Source organism: Emys orbicularis, chromosome 1, assembly GCF_028017835.1.
Source record: "Emys orbicularis isolate rEmyOrb1 chromosome 1, rEmyOrb1.hap1, whole genome shotgun sequence".
NCBI classification, from domain to species: Eukaryota; Metazoa; Chordata; order Testudines; family Emydidae; genus Emys; species Emys orbicularis.
This window is the reverse complement of record NC_088683.1, coordinates 171,868,157-171,884,981: the sequence shown is the minus strand read 5'-3', so window position 1 is coordinate 171,884,981 and position 16,825 is coordinate 171,868,157.

Sequence of the window (16,825 nt, the reverse complement as noted above, 5' to 3'; positions counted from 1 at the left end):
TCCCTAAGTAGTTAATTGTTCCATTTATAAGCCCCATGGGGGGTGTTTGGCAATTGGTTAAGCCTTATGGGATTGGCGTTTTGCTTTGCTGATTTGTTTAGTGTGTACCCAGTCTGATGGCATTGTGCATGCAACCCTGCGAGGGTGCTCCGTTTAAACACCGCATATAAAATAGAATGGGGGGGATGTAGGGACGCATAGCTCCCGAATCGTCAGCTCACAGGTGCGGCACACTGTGTCTGTGGCTACGAGGCAGGAGTGGCCTTCACCCCAGCGTCTGTGATTAGGAAACTTACTGGCTGACTTGATCATCACCCTCGCAGCTGGCTTTCACGTGCACAAGATATGGGTTTGTTATCTTATGTTGTTGTACACTGTATGCTTCTTCTATGCGCAAGAATTTGACCAGTGAGAAGTGTTGTAAGCAGGGAAGTAGAAAGAATAAAAACCTCAGGGAAAAGTCCCTGAGGGTTTTTTTTGGCTGTCTGGCTACCACAGACCAGGCGTTCTGTTTCCTTTCTTCTCTCGTCGCCACACACCCCTGTAGGGGCCTGGGCCCTTCCCTCCAGGGTTCTCTCTCCCCCTTTCTCTGTTGGTCTTCTCCCCCTTCCTTCTTTCCTTTTTGGGGAAGGGTTCCAGTCCAACCCCAGGACCATGGTGTAAGGCAACCCCTTTATTACCCCCACCCACTTCCAGGCAAACCTTCCCTGCACCTCCAGGGGTACCTGGGCCATGGGACAATACTCCCCATCCCCGTGGATGCATTCCACCAGCATCCTTTCCCCTGGGATAAGCCAATGCAGCTTTACCAAGTGCCGCTCTATGAGGGAGCGGGCTGAGGCCATATCCACTAAACCCCTCTGGGGCTTTCGCCCCACCCGCACAGGGATGGTGGCTATTCCACGCCTCTTCTTCCGCCCCCCCACCAACCTTCGTCCACCCACAGATTTCAGCAACCCCACAGTCCATCACTGGGCAGTCATGGCTCTTATGCCCCGGCTGTCCACAGCGCCAGCACACAAGCTGCCCTGGGCGGCTAGGGGTTCCCTTGTGCTCTTCCAGTCACTTGTCTACCGGTTTCCCAGCGGTGTGCTCACGAGGTTTCTTGCCTCCCTCTGCGTCTCACAGGGTCCGATGCTCCCTCGGGGGGGGAAGTCTGCCTCTGCATATTCCTCCGTCCTTTTGACGGCGGCTCCTATGGTAGCAGGCCGATGTCGCCGCACCCAGACCCGCATGCTATCTGGGAGGCACTGTATAAACTGTTTGAGGATCACCTGATCCATGATCTGCCCCACGGTTTGGGCGTTGGGCCTCAACCACCACGTCACCCAGTCCGTCAATCTCTGGGTGAAGGCCCGGGCCACATGCCCCCCGGGCTGCCCGAAACTTTTGCTGGTATTTCTCTGATGAAAGCCCCAGCAGGCCAAGATGGCTGCCTTCACTGTGTCAGTCCCTAGCCTGGGCATCTGTCAGGGCCACATATGCCACCTGCACCTCCCCAGCAAGATATGGGGATAGCCACAGGGCCCAGGTTGTCCTGGCCCATCCCGCGCCCAGGGCCACCCGCTCAAAGGTACCCAAAAAAGGCATCGAGGTCATCTGCTGGGGCCATCTTACAGAGGCTGAGGCTCAGGGGCTGGGTGCCATCTCCCCCTGCAGGACTCACCAGTTTCTGCAGGAGCTGCTGCTGCACTGTTGCCTGTTCCTTGATAAAGTCCGCAAAGTCTGTTGTTGCTCAGCCTGCCAAGCCAGTAAAGCTTGCTTCTCTAGCTGGTGGGACTGCTGCAAGGCCTGCAGTATCTTCTGCATCTCCCCATGTTGCTCTCTGAGCCACTGCAGAGTAACCTCCATCTCTGGGTCGCCAAACTATGTCTCTGGCAAAGGATCCTGGATGAGCCTCCACATGTAACAGGGTTCACAACCCGCCCCTCTTCCTGGGGCCTGCTTGCTGCCCCCAATAAGGCTCAGAGAGGCTTCAGGGTTGTGCAACACCTGTGTCTTTATTTACATACCGATCTTCCACCACCGATGTCTGTCTATATACAAGTCTTGCAGGATTAGTCACTTCCTTTACAGGCAGAGTCTGGCTGACTTCTCCCTGGCTGCCCCCTGCCTTCTGGGGCCCTCCCAGCCTTTATAGCCCTTGGCTTGTCAGGCCAGCAGGTGTTGCCAATCCTCAGGCCGGCATCAGGCCTTTTCCATGAGCCCCAATCTGCTTCCCCTGATTGGAGCTGACTGTGCAGGGGCTAATTAGGTGCTTTTGCACCAGCACCCTGCTACAAGACCATTTAGTTTCAGAACCAGCTGCTCCACTTACACATTTTGCAGCCACATTCCAGGTTTCTTCATTGTTTTTTCCAGGTTTCAGGACAAGTTGGAATTTGATACCCTGTTTTTTCATGTCCTCAAAGTACCTCTCCATACACAGGCTTCTGGTGATATCAGAAATACAACATCAAATGGAGGAAAGGACAATGGAAAGGGAAAGATGCAGAGTACGGAAACACTAACACAGGTAAGATTGTCCAAAGACATAAATGCAGCACCGTACAGCTACTCTAAGGTGCCTTCTAGCCTTCAAATTTCTGCATGTTAATATTCTTGCAGCCCAGTGAAAGAAACAGCAGTACCTTATCCTCAAGCAAAAAACTTGTGCTGGAATGTGGTCAAAGTATCTTAGCCTTCAGAATGTCATCTATTCAGTCCTTAGGGTTATTTCTAGCTAAAGGGTTTCTGCATTTCAATCCCTTCCGGTAAGTTGAAAATCACAAAGCTGCAGCATATGACTGCCCTTTTGCTCATGCCCCTGCATGAGTGGTGTTTCACAGGGCCGGCTCCTGGGTTTTTGCCGCCCCAAGCAGCAAAAAAAAAAAAAAAAAAAAAAAAAGCCGCGATCGCGATCTGCTCTACCGCCGCCGTTTCATTCTTCAGCGGCAATTCGGCAGCAGGTCCTTCGTTCTGAGAAGGAGTGAGGGACCTGCCGCCGAATTGCCGCCGAAGAGCCGGACGTGCCGCTCCTCTCCGTTGGCCGCCCCAAGCACTGCTTGCTGGGCTGGTGCCTGGAGCCGGCCCTGGTGTTTCATGCCACACTTATACTACACTATGTGTTTAAAAACTTATGAATTGATTGAAAAGCCTTATGAATTGATTCCCAATGAAGCATCCACCCCAAATAATAAAAGGTTGGGAAGTGGACAACAATCAAAAACAAACACAGCAAAGCAACAAATAAAAACTTGCTACACTTGTAAATGGCAGAACAAATTTATACTTGCATTAAAAAAACTTAATTTGAAGAATGTTTGTTAGGCTGCACAGTCAAATACTCAAAAGTTAGAAATGCAGAGGCAACCTTAATTCTAGCAACTTTAATTTTAGTCCCTTTATGCATTATCATAGTCTTTAATTACATGATCACATGCTATTTTTCCCCACAGGACTCCTTTATGTATCTCCATCAGCTTCGCAGACAAGGCCCTGAATTTACTAAGGATGCAGAGGTGGAAATTTGACACTACCCATTTTCTTTGCTACTGCTTCTTTTGTAATGAATATAGTTATCAGTACGATTCAAATGTACAAAGGGCAGTTAAGCAACCAATTCACAGTTATTTCCTTTCAAAACTCTCTTCTTCTGAGATGGAACCACATATTTAAAGTGCACCTTCAGTAGAAGGCAGGCATTCATTAGAATTGTTTATCTGCTGTGCTGAATTGAAACAAACCAGAACAGAACTTTATGAGCAAGAGTTACTGAGTTGTACTAGTGATACTGTCATATTGAGGAGGCCTTTTATTTTAAGCCCCTCTTCTCAGGTATTTAACTTTCTGGAAGGATGTCATCCTCTAGGTCAGTGATTCGAATCCAGTCAAGTAACAGAAAACTATTACCAACTGATGGCAGAGTGACCTATGAAAAATGAATTGCTGTCAATACCAAACATGATGGTAGCTAGTTAGCACTAGGACCTGGATTAGTTGTCAATCTTAGCACGAAAGCTAAGTTAGCAGGCAGGCAGTTCACCAACGGTAGATTCTCTTTCTTTTCAAAATGATAGAAAGCTAGAAGACCAGTTAGGGATTCAGTATAGCATTGTTCACTAAGCAGCATAGGTGGCTTTATGTATAGTCTGATGGGTGGCAAATGGTACCACGGTACTGTTTGCTGATATCCTCGGAAATCCTCAAAGCCGCTATGGGAGGAACCCAAGTGGGAATTACTAGTGCTGATTTCATAAAGTACAGTACTTGATAAAGAAGTAGTTGAACCAATTCTGTCTTACCAGAGATGTCACAGAATTTAGACCATTAGAGCTGACACAGTGTGCAGTTCCTCAGTGAAGCAATAATAATGTGGTCACACTGTTTTACAGTGCAGTTTGTGGGTTATGTTCACATGGAAGCCAGGTTATTTCCCAGTAAAACTGTGCAAAGTGCTAGAATTGTCACTTCTACATGAGCAGTGCTTAATTATTAAATGTGTTTAATCAAGTGATCAAAACAACTGGCTACAGAGGAGAAGGGGATGGTAGAGACAAAAAAAACTCATTAAGTGTGAGCATCACAAGAATTCAGAAAACTTAGAGCCCTCTGGAATTTGATATTTATCTAAGTGAAAGCACTGTCATTCTGTTTTAAAGCATGCAATGGTGGATTAACATAGTGAAAATAATCTTACTTACACAATATCTTTAATTTAGAAAGATCCTTGAGGATTTTGTAAACTGAAACCATTCAGGTTTCAGAGTAACAGCCGTGTTAGTCTGTATCCGCAAAAAGAACAGGAGTACTTGTGGCACCTTAGAGACTAACAAATTTATTTGAGCATAAGCTTATTTATGCTCAAATAAATTTGTTAGTCTCTAAGGTGCCACAAGTACTCCTGTTCTTTTTGTGAAACCATTCAGTACAACTCCAATGCAGCCACCTCCAGGGTGGCAGACTAGCCAATGGACACCTAGTACAACCATGGGCATTTTGACCAAGGACACAGAGATGAAATCCTAATTTTAAGAAAAGCCAAGGCAAAGAAAAACAGGGCCAAGGTTTTAAGGGCTCAGGAAAATTGGAGAGTAGACATTATATACTGTTGCCATGGAAATCATTAGTTTGGATAAACTTTTTCTAAGAAGAGGCTAAAGCAGACCATCTCAGCCAGTCAGACTCATACTCATAAAGGGCTTGTCTACAATGGCAAGTTTTGTCGCCAAAAACTGCCCTTTGGCGACAAAACAACAATAGTGTTCACACTGCAATGGGACTTTTGTCAAAAAAAATGCCCAGTTTTGGCGACAAAAAACTTCCACCCCTGCGAGAGACTTTTGTCTTTTCCCCTCCCTTTATTGTCGACAAACAGCCCGTGTAGACACCACACCTTTCCTCCCCTCCCTCCCCGATTTTATTGGCCTCCAGAAAGTGTCCCACAATTCCCATGCTGCTGCTCTGGTCAGCGGTTTGAACTCCACTGCCCTGCAGCCAAACCGCTCCTCCCCTTTGCAAGCTCCTGGAATTTTAAATCTCATTTTCTGCTTGCTGGCTCCCGCTTGGACCACCACTGAGCTGTTGGATCTGATCAGTATATGGGGAGAGGAGTCTGTTCAGTCGCAGCTGCGATTGACTCATAGGAACCGGGACACATATGGGCAAATTTCTCGAGACTTGTGCGAAAAGGGCTATGATCAGGACACGCAGTAGTGCAGAGCAAAGATAAAGGAGCTGAGGCAGGAGTACCATAAGGCGCGGGAGGCAAACCATCGCTCCGGTGATGCACCTAAGACCTGCCGCTTCTATAAGGAGCTGAATGCTATCCTCGGTGGTGACCCCACCTCCATCGCCGATAGCCCCGTGGATACTTCGCAGGCAGCAAAAAGAGGGGGTAACCCGGAGGCTGAAATTCTGGATGAAGAAGTGGAGCTATTAACATCAGAGAGGCTTTGAGGAACCACTTTGACAATGAGGGGCCCTAACACGTGTCTGCTTTGGAGTTGCTTCCCTGGTGCATCCATGTACAATTTTGGGGCCCAAGATCCATGCAGCAAAATACTTTAGAAGCCTGTTCCCTCACTCAGGGATATGAAAAATCCATACCCCGGAGCAACATTGTTAAACCAGCCAACCCCCCCACGTAGACAGAGGTAATCTGCCTTTCGGGGCAGTGTCCACACTGATGAGCTACAGCAGCGCAGCTGTGCCACTGTGGCATTGTAAGTGTAGACAAGCCCTTAATAGAACTGGTTTCCCTAGGCTTCAGCCATCCCATTGTCCTAAGGTGCTCCTTCTGAAGGGGCCCGCCCTCACTCTAGTAGGGAGGAGACTAATGAGCTCTTCTGGGCTCGTTCAGCATTAGCCGGGTGCACCTGTAAGGCTTGTGCTGCCTGGAGGGGGAGTTTAGAAGGGGAAAACCTGCCACAGGAAGGAGTGGTGAGCAGGAAGAAGACTGCTGACCACTGGGACAGATCAGCCAAGAGGGAGACAGTTGCAGGCCTCAGTACCCCTGAAACTGCACAGACCTGCTGTAAAGCAGGGTGCCGGATGTAGACCCTAATTAAAGACAGTAGACCAGCTGAGTAGCCAATCGCCAACGGGCTGACCCCAGAAAGACTGCCTAAGAAATAAGCTATCTTTGCCTTTGTTTCACACTGATCCCATGTCTCATGAGGGAAAGAGAGAAAGAAAAGGGCCTTTTGTTTGTTTTTGTTGGGAAAACCATTATGCTGCAAATGGGGAAGACTTGAATTGGGGTCTGGTGGAGACTTGGGACCCCCAATCCTCTGACCCCCCCAATCCCATTAAAATGTAAGATAGTCATCTTAATAACCCTCCATTGTCCCTCATCTAGAAGGATATGACACCAGCCCTGTTAGCAGATTGCTGACTCCACATACATGGAGGCATTCAATGATGCAGCAAATTCACAGGTTGTACATAGATCTCACATATGGTTACATCTCTTCACCCCATTCTCCCTTCAAAAGGAATGAAGCTGGGATACCTCCCAAGTACCCCAGAAGAGCTCTTATACTCCTCATCTGCTGTTACCTCTTATTGTTTCAAACATTAATGTAAAACAGTCCCAGGAATCATCCCACCAATATGCAGTTTTCATTACAGATCAGTTCCCACATACGTCATACAAATCTCTTCCATCATGATCCCACAGGACAGGTACACATGGGCAGAGTTTGTGTGCCCCATATGGGCTTGTCAATACTTCTGAGTGGTTGAGGGGGCTACAAAAGGCCTGGCCCCCTGCTGAGTGAGCCTTAGCCCTGCAGAGCTTCTGGTAGATATGAGGTCCCTGTTCCCAAGTGGGGTAAAGTCTCCCCATTTAACCCCTGAGTCAAGTCCCCATCTCCTTCCCACCTGCTGAGGAAAGATGAGTGGCACTTGTTCCCCCATCATTCTCAGGTTCATTTATGTTTAGACTGACCAACCTGTTATGGATTTGGGAGAAATTCCCATCACCACCTTTTTTCTATGATTCTCCAAGCAGTTGCTTTACATTTATCTGGAGCTTTTTCCACCCTCTGATGAATATAATACATTTGGCTCTGTTCTTTCCCAACCTCCATTTCCCTTCCTCTAGTAGGGTTTTGATTCTCAGCACCTGTCAGCTGCAGTTTCTCCTGCTTCCAAGCAGGAGTTCTGACCAAAAACACAGTTGGCACTGACTTTGTTTCCCTGGTAAGGGTCAGCAGTGAGACCCCTGCTTGCAGTCTGGCTTTGGTGGGTTTGCATCTGAGGCCATGGCTACAGTACTGAATCCATGTTGGCCTAGCTATGCTGGCAGAGCTCCCTAGAGTAGATGCTGCATATGTCAATAGAAGCAATTCTTCTGCCGACAGAATAAAAGTGCAGGGAGGACATTAGATAAGCTGATAGAAGCACTTTTCTGTTGACTTAATTGCGTCCACTGAAGGGATTTTGCCAGCATAGCTATGTCACCTAGAATAGCTTAGTTCTCATGCTGTCGCATTAGTTGCCTCCATGATCTTCTGTCTTAAGCCAGATCTTGTGCACTACGGGGTAGGATGCCAGTGAGGGACAGGTGTCCAGTGACACCATCCAGCCATCATATCTTAGGTCTTCCAGGGGGGTCTTTTCCATCCTGCTTTCGTTGGGTCAAAGTCAAAGATGATTCTCACAGAGAAGTCGGTAGGCATTCAGAGCAGCTGATCCTACTACCTTAGAGAGTTGGGTGACTGTTTGAGAGAACAGCACTTGTCGTCTTTTCAATCTTCACAGGGAGGGGCCACATTTCAGTCCCATAGGTCAGAATGCTGACCACTAAAGCATTATATATCTTTAGCTTTGTCTCTGTAGGTATCATAGTGGTTTGGTTTGTGAAAGATGTTCTTGATGAGGAACCTTCTTACTGACTAAGCTTTTGCAGTATGGGTCTCAAGTTCTTTCTCAAGGCCACCCATGTTATTGACAACAGAGCTGAGGTAGGTGAAATCACTGACAATTTCAACTAGATGGTCACCCATTACGATTCTAGAACCTGTAGCATATTTCGAATTACTGGCAGGAACTATTTTGGTTTTACCCCAAATAATTTTCAGTCTGAATTTTGCTGCTGAACTTTCCAGTGCTTTAAGTGCCAAGATTAGCTCATTTGTTGATTTAACAGCTAGTGCTATGTCAGTCGTGAAATCAGTGCCGATGAGGTTCTTATCAAGGCATATGCCTAAAATGTATTTATTTAGTGTCTGATCAAGCTCATAGTATATGATGACATTGAACAGTTCTAGGGTGGCAACACATCCTTGTCAAATGCCTGACCTAATTTGGAAGAAGGCAGTTATTTTACCATTAAGTACTCAGCTTGAGGAGCTATTCTACAGAGCATGTCCAGGAGGCCTGCGAGTTTCAAGATCGGCCAAAGCGATTCCTTGTCAGAATCAAAAGTGGCCTTGATATCTGCAAATGCAATGTGAACAGGGTACTTGAATTCTCATGACTTCTCAATAAGCTGGTGCACTGTGAAGATTGCTCTGTCATGGAACAGCTAGGAGTAAAGCTGGCTTATCTTGGTCCTCACTTGCCCTTAAGATATTAGCAGCTCTGGCCAACAAGACTGAAGCAAAAACTTTCCCTGGGACAGATAGACAAGTAATGCTGTGATAGTTACAACAGTCTTGTTTGCCTGTTTACATTTCCCAAGTGATAAAATAATATACTTTGCCAGTCGGGCAAGACCAACTCTGTTCTCCGGATGATATTGAACAGCGCCTGCAGCCACAAAAGAATACCTGGTCCAGTGTTTTTTAATAGGCCTGCAGGAATTCCACAGATTCCTGCTGCCTGACTTACCTTAAGCTTCTTTACCTCTTTGTGGATTTCATCAATAGTAAAATCACCAGGATCATTTTGTGCAGAATGGGTCAGCTCGGCAATGGCCTTGATGTAAGGATCCAAACAATTTGGGGGGGTGTTTAGCAGCTGGCTAAAATGTTCACTCCAATGTGCCATGCACTCTGCTTCAGTATGGATTAGCTGACTAGAACTGGAGTAGACGACACCGAGGTCTATGTCACCTAGAGGGTGTGAATTTTTCACACTCCTGCTGGCATAGCTATGTCAGCTAGAACTTTGTAGTGTATATCAGGCCTCAGCTGTCTGGATTCAAGCCTTCCACATCATTTCCCGTTAACACACCAAAGGAATATCCTACACTATCCCTACTCTCGGAATCCCAGAACTTTCTTTGGTGTCCATATTGACTCAGGCAACTGGCAGGGTGATGGGGTTCATCATAGGGCCTTTTACCCTCATCTGTTTACTTGCTGGCACCTGCAAGGGTTTCACCACATGGTGTTTGACTAACATGTGACCAGTAACAGTGTGTCTCCACCCCTGTCTCCCCATTGATTCTTGTCTCCTGTTTCCACTGGGGGATCTGGCTGTATATGACTCTAGGGTGCAGGGAGGGTTAGGGTATGCATTCAGTCTTCTGCATGTTGTACACTCCCTCTTTGTTTGCACTTATATGGATAGTCTGCTACACCTGTGGGGCAATGTCCCAGCACCCCTGCCCCAGTCAAGCTGCCACAAAATTAATCTGCTGTGGTGTATGACCATGGGTAATTGGCCGGTTTGCCTGTTTCCCCTTTGCAGAGAGCACCCTCATGTCCTCCTTCTTAGTCCCATGTAGAGGCCATTCCCCTTTGGGCCTTCTCTGAGACCCAACTATCTGCAGAAGTATCAGCCCGTTTCCCTACAGTGCACCCAGCCCTTGGGCTTCGGCCTACTAACCAGGATTTTTAGATCAGGGCAGCAGAGTTTGTAAAATTGCTGTCTAGTCATTTCTCATAAGCATTTTTGACATTATTAACTCCTCAGACCAGGGCCATAGCAACAAAGAACGTGGCCCCCTCCGAACGGTGGCCCCCTCCGAACATATGTCCAGGCGGGGCCCCTTACAATGCAGAAACTGGAATGCGGTATTTATTTTGCCACTTTTAGGGGCCCCCTTCCTTGCAGGGCCCCCTCCGGTCGGAGAGTACGGAAGGCGCTCGCTACGCCTCTGCCTCAGACACTTCCCCATTTTTGTATGTAATTTGGATTTCAACTTCAAAATAACTCAGATCTCCTTTTTTCTACCCCTCCACTCCTCTCTTCCCTCCCCACGAAATGTATTCCTCTATGCCTCAGGTGTTAGTTTAAACTTCCACAGTAGAGCTTGGTTACAGGGCTCATAACTGCCACAGTCTTCCCTAGACAACTGGGTGAAAAGCTTCTAGTGCCTTCTGTCAGCAGGGGGAACAGATACTGGACCTGGTCCTTGTTGATTACCCAATTTACTTCATAACTCCTCTCAAAAGCATTTAAAATTACATCCATGTCCTCCCACTCTCTTTAGTGTGGTAATCATTTAGAATGTATGCCGTCTGAGGAACCAAGTAATCGGGGTCTGTCCCTAGCTAGCAAATCAGGGTGCTGCTGGCACATTTTCTCCATTTCAAGTTCATGTAATCTCTGCCTTCTCTGTCTTGCTGCCAATCAATCAGCTTCTGTCACTCCAGCTCTACCTGCTCACTCTAATGCATGGCCTCCAACTCCATCCATGTCTTCCCCATGAGCAGCATTTCTCCTTCAGCTGCAACTTCTTTCATTCAAAACCTGCTGCTCTGGAACTCTAATTCTCACCACTGTGTCTGCTGGACTGTCTGTGGCACAGTCCCCTGGATGACCTACATGCCCTGTAGGAGAATTGGAGACATCTTCTGGGCCCCCATTTGAGGCAGGTGTTCCATCCTGCCCCAGATCACGGCAGTGCAGGGTGGACAAGAGCTCTGACTTTTTGAAATCAGCAGCAGGCAAACCTCACTGTGCACACAAACTCAAAAGCTGATTGTTCTTGAGCTCTTTTGTAATTCCTGCTTGCTATCTGACTTTACTCCAAAGGACTAACAGATCTGCTCTTTGTTTCAGTCCTGAGTAGAAAGTTTAGATCCTTGCAAAAGTCTCTCTTACACAATCACGCTCATCACCCTCGCAGCCACCATCAAAGCTCTATCTTATGCAGTACATGGACAAAGCGGGATAACTGGTGGTAGGTACACTGCATGAATATGGGGAGAATGCTGTGCTTTCATAATGAGCATTTTGTCCCCTGCCGTATTAGTAGCTACACTTCTTTTTTCACAGAGGAGACTGAGACACAGTAACAAGAGCAAGATTCAAATTCATAATGCATTTTACCCAAGAGTCTGGAGACCCCACTGCTGCATATGCTTAAGACAGCAGCTGATTTTTCAAGCTGTGCAGCAGTGCGCACAACAAGTGTTCCTCCCAGGGGTGCGGGAAAGCCATATTCATGAGAAGTGTATTGAAGACACCATCCACTGGAGGGTCTGAACATTGTTCTGTGATACTTGTTGTGTAGCACTGTTCCAAAATAACATTGGGTGGACTCTGAAGTGTTCCCTGTGGCCATCGTTACAAAGTCCCGTGCCAACAGTTACCATTAGGGTTGGCTGAAAAACTTCGAATGAAACATTTTCCCTGCGGTAAATGGAGTTCGATTGAAATCAAAATTTTCCACAGGAAAAGATCTACTTCAGTGGAATTTTACATTGGGAAAAAATCTAAACTAAATGTTTCAGGTTGATCTGTATCTCTGTATCTGCCTGAGCTGCTGCAGTGCCTCATGGGAGATGTAATTCCAGGTTCCTAATGCCTCCATTCTCTCCTGCACTTCCAGCTCTCCAGCAAGACTACATCTCCCTTGATGCACCGTGGTCTCTTCTTCAGGGGTGTAGTCCTGAATGGGCAAGTACAGATACTACCGGAGCGCCCCTGCCAGCAAGACTTCACGCACACGGTGAATGCGGAGGATGCCATTTTCAAAACGAAACTGCATCCTCCATGTGGCAAAAGTGCCAGAACACTTCCAGCACATGCCACCTGAGAGGCTGAGGTGCCTCATGCCGCAAAATGCTTCCAACTGGTAATGCTGAAACATTTCATTTTGCTAGAAAATGTCTAATCTTATTCTTTCAACATTTGTGAATCAAAATTTTTCGCAACTTATGTATAGACCGAAAACCAATGTTGAAATATTGGAATTTCCTGCAGGATGGAAATCTTGGTGGTCAATCTGCTAATGGTATTGTGGATAAGGCTACAGTTAGGTATGTTGCTTTTTAAATTCTGATTTATCAGAGGCAAATTTGGGTGGTTATTCTGTTTCCTAATTCCTTCATAAAAATAAGCTAAAAACTCTAAAGAGAATTATGGGATCAAGTTTCCTCTTAGCTTTTCAGTTTGGAGGCAATCTAATAATATATCTTTATTCTAGTGTTGCAAAACTGACTCTAGTAACACCTATTATCTACAGATCTTGGCAATTACATTTGCTTCTTGAATTTACATTATGACTATCCTCTTGCAGTCTGAAGATCTGATTATCCTGCTGTAACAAAGAGCCTGTCTACAATGGAAAAATCTATCTAATTGGAGAGCCCAGTTACAATGAAGCCGCACACTGAATAGGCTTAAAATGTGGGTTGGTCTTGCAATGTAGATGAGACCAAACTATATACCTAAATCGTACTACAGGATTGTAGGACATTGCAGACTTCAGTGTGGTCTGGTAATATGTTGAAAACCTAGTTTGGTCAAGTTTGCACTGTAAATCTGAGTCATATTTTAATTTTATGATGCTATTTTGAGAGGGACCTGCATCATGGCAGTTTTCACATATTACAGAAAGAATCAAAGACCACAGCAGATAGAGTTGGAGCTCAGCATTGTTTTTCTTCTCCCACATATCCGCTTTTATTATATGGTCAAAATACAAGTGACCACTTCCTCTATTTCCTGTTTTCTGCTCACATGCTAAGCATTTTGTTAATGTTGTGTGTAGTTCAGACATCTGTGTCATCAGATCCCATACTTGTTAGGCAAGTTCCTCTCTGGTGCTTACCATCAGTACACTGGCTGTTCCCAGCGGTGCTGTGTTGGCTGGGTCACATGATTGGACTTCCCAAAATTCGCTGGCTGCCTTTCTTCTTTCCTATTGTTCTCTTAACTGAAGATGAAGTAGAATTGAGTTTGATATTGAATTCCTCTTACAATGTGAGCCAGTCTAGTCTGATCCATCTGCTCAGCAGTCACTGTTCCCCTCTTGCCAGCTCTCTGTAGCAGTTTCTCCAGCCTCCGTATATAAGCTGAAACCTTCTTGCCCCTTTGCTGTCGGACATTAAGGAACTTAAAATAAATATCCTCAGAGTTTGTTGTGTTCCAAAAGGTGTGATTGAGGGCCTCTAGGCCAGAGGTTCTCAACCTTTTTCTTTCTGAGCCCCCGTCCCCCGACATGCTATAAAAACACCACGGCCTTTCTGTGCCACATCTGGTTTTCTGCATATAAAAGTCAGGGCTAGCATTAAGGGGCTGCAAGCAGGGCAATTGCCTGAGGCCCCAAACCACCGGGAGCACTGAGAAGCTACATTTCTCAGGCTTCTGCTTCAGCCGCAGGTGGCAGGGCTCAGGGATCTGGGCTTCAGCCCCGTGCTGTGGGGCTTCGGCTTTCTGTCCTGGGCTCCAGCGAGTCTAACGCTGGTCCTGTTTGGCGGCCCCCCGAAACCTGCTCGCGGCCCCCCAGGGAGCCCCAGACCCCTGGCTGAGAACCACTGTTCTAGGCAATCCTTCACACTGACCCCAGGGTTACTGAGCTTCAGGGTGCGAATCATGTCTGATGCTGGGCCCCTGAGGCTCTCTACTGCAGTGGTTCTCAAACTTGGGATGCCGCTTGTTCAGGGAAAGCCCCTGGCAGGCCGGGCCAATTTGTTTACCTGCTGCGTCCGCAGGTTCGGCTGATCGCAGCTCCCAGTGGCCGCGGTTTGCTGCTCCAGGCCAATGGGGGCTGCAGGAAGCGGCGCGGGCTGAGGGATGTGCTGGCCGCCCTTCCTGCAGTCCCCATTGGTCTGGAGCACCGAACCGCGGCCAGTGGGAGCCGCAATCGGCCGAACCTGCGGACGCGGCCGGTAAACAAACCGGCCCAGCCCGCCAGGGGCTTTCCCTGAACAAGCGGCGGCCCTAGTTTGAGAACCACTGGTGTACAGCACTGAATGTGGGAAATGTTCTTCTTCAATGGGGATGGAGTTTGCGGGGAGGGGAGGGGGAGGAAGTGGGTCAAAGCAGGATTTGAAGTGAAACCCAGGACTGTGGGGAGGTATGGTATTTACCTGTGCACTATGCTGCTTTGTTCCTCATGATGTCAAAGAACCTATGGCTTTCCTGGCTCTTAATCATTCTTAGAAGGGAATATGGGACTGGGATTTAAATATCTGATTTTTAGCTTCCAAGGTTGAAGTTGGTTCCTTTGTAGCCAAAGTCAAACCATATATTCTTAAACGGCTATTAGTCAAAAATGGCATGGAATTATGTAAAATTAATCGATATAAAAATGTGTGTGTGTGTGTGTGTGTGTGAATCCCCAGTATGTGGAAATTTGTGACAGCCCTTCCCAACGCCACCCTAACTCTCGTTCACATCCAAATTGTCTGTAACTAGAATAACTGGATTCTCAACAAAATAGCTCTTAGGTAACCTCAAATGATACATCTGAGACCACTAGACAACACTGGACTGCAGGACCCTGTGATCTCTGACATGGTATTGGATTTCTGTGCAAAATTGCTTTACAGATCAGCCCCTCACTCCCAACTAAATGTTACAAATGTATGGTAAATAGCACATCCTGCAGATCCCTAGATGATCCTTTCCTATCCAGAATTGTAGGGATTGCAGAGCTGTATTGCTTGGTGAATGGAGATCTCTTTTGTCACTTACAGTCTTTTCATCTCCCTAGTTACTTAGGAGCATTGGTACAGTGTAGCCAAATAGCATAGTGCAGATTCCCAGTTTTAGAATGGTAATTCTTTTAAAGTTAAAATTTCAATCTGGGAATGAGTAATGAACTTCATCTTTTGAATAAGGAACTGGGAATCTGAATAAGGAAGTGGGAATAAGTGGACCAAACTCAGCCTACTGATGAACCATCTCCATCTTTCTCATCGTGCCAGTTATAGATGTAATGATGCAGCCAAGTTCGCCAGATATTGGCAGACAGCAGAGGAATGGTGAGTCTTGGGAATCTTGGGTTCCATTCCAGGCTCTCGAGGGGAATATATTTGAATGGGCATAATCTCACAGACTATTCTGTCCTAGTTCTGTGTGTCTCTTGCGCCTTCTACACTTTACAGGTTCCTCAGACTAGTCTTAGTCTCTTTGCTTTAGTAGTCCTGGATTCCTCCTCTGGGTTTCCCTTCTTCATTCCAATCTAATCCCTCCTTTGCCACACCCCCAAGTCTGCCTCTTGTCCCCTCTGCATTCAACTCAGAATGCTCCCTCCTTCTCCATGCTACCTGGGCAGTAAAAGGTAGACCACTGAGCAGGGCCAGGGCCAGCTCCAGGCACCAGCTGAGCAAGCAGGTGCTTGGGGTGGCCAAGGGGAAGGGGCAGCACGTCGGGCTTTTTGGCGGCAATTCGGCGGAGGGTCCCGAATTGCCGCCGAAGAAGAAAGTGGCGCGGTGGAGCTGCTGCCGATCGCGATCGCGGCTTTTTTTTTTTTGTTTTTTTTCCGCTGCTTGGGGGCGGCAAAAACCCCGGAGCCGGCCCTGCCACTGAGAGCACAGGAAAGACAAATTCACTGCTCTCAGTTCTGCTGCCTCCGTGGCTGGGAGCAGCAATTCCAATGAAAGTTCTGCTTTGTCCCTACATCCCTGGGCTGGCACATGCTCAGTACAGACTGAATCTTGGGCAAATTTAGCTGCCAAACTCTAGTCTCTGCTGAGCATGTGTGAATTGCAACATTTTTCAAAGAGTTATAATTTGGCCAAGTTTGAGTAGATTTTCATGGGGACAGCAGAAGGGACAGCCTTGACAGCAGAGCAACCCACCGCCCAGCCAGATTTCACATTCCATGTTCTAAATCGTGGCTGCACTACAGCTGCTCCACAAAATGGTTGTGTACAATATTTAACATGGGTAAAACATGTTTTTCTCTAATTTTGTTCTCAAATAGTTGAGCAACATTTGCGGATACTCCCCCTTCTTCCCCCTCCCACCCCCCCACACCTGAGGTGCACACCTAACAGGAAAAATATCAGCCCAATAGATTAAACTTTGCCAAAGCTATGAGCATTGGAAAACATGATCTTATAATGAAGCGTTGGCGGATGGGGCCTATTTCAGCTACACCATTGGCCATTTCACATTTCCTGTGTTGATCATATTCATTTGCTCTCTGTCTGCTAGAAGAGCTTTCCAGAACGGTCAGTAACAACCACACAGATGAACCCACTGACACACTCAA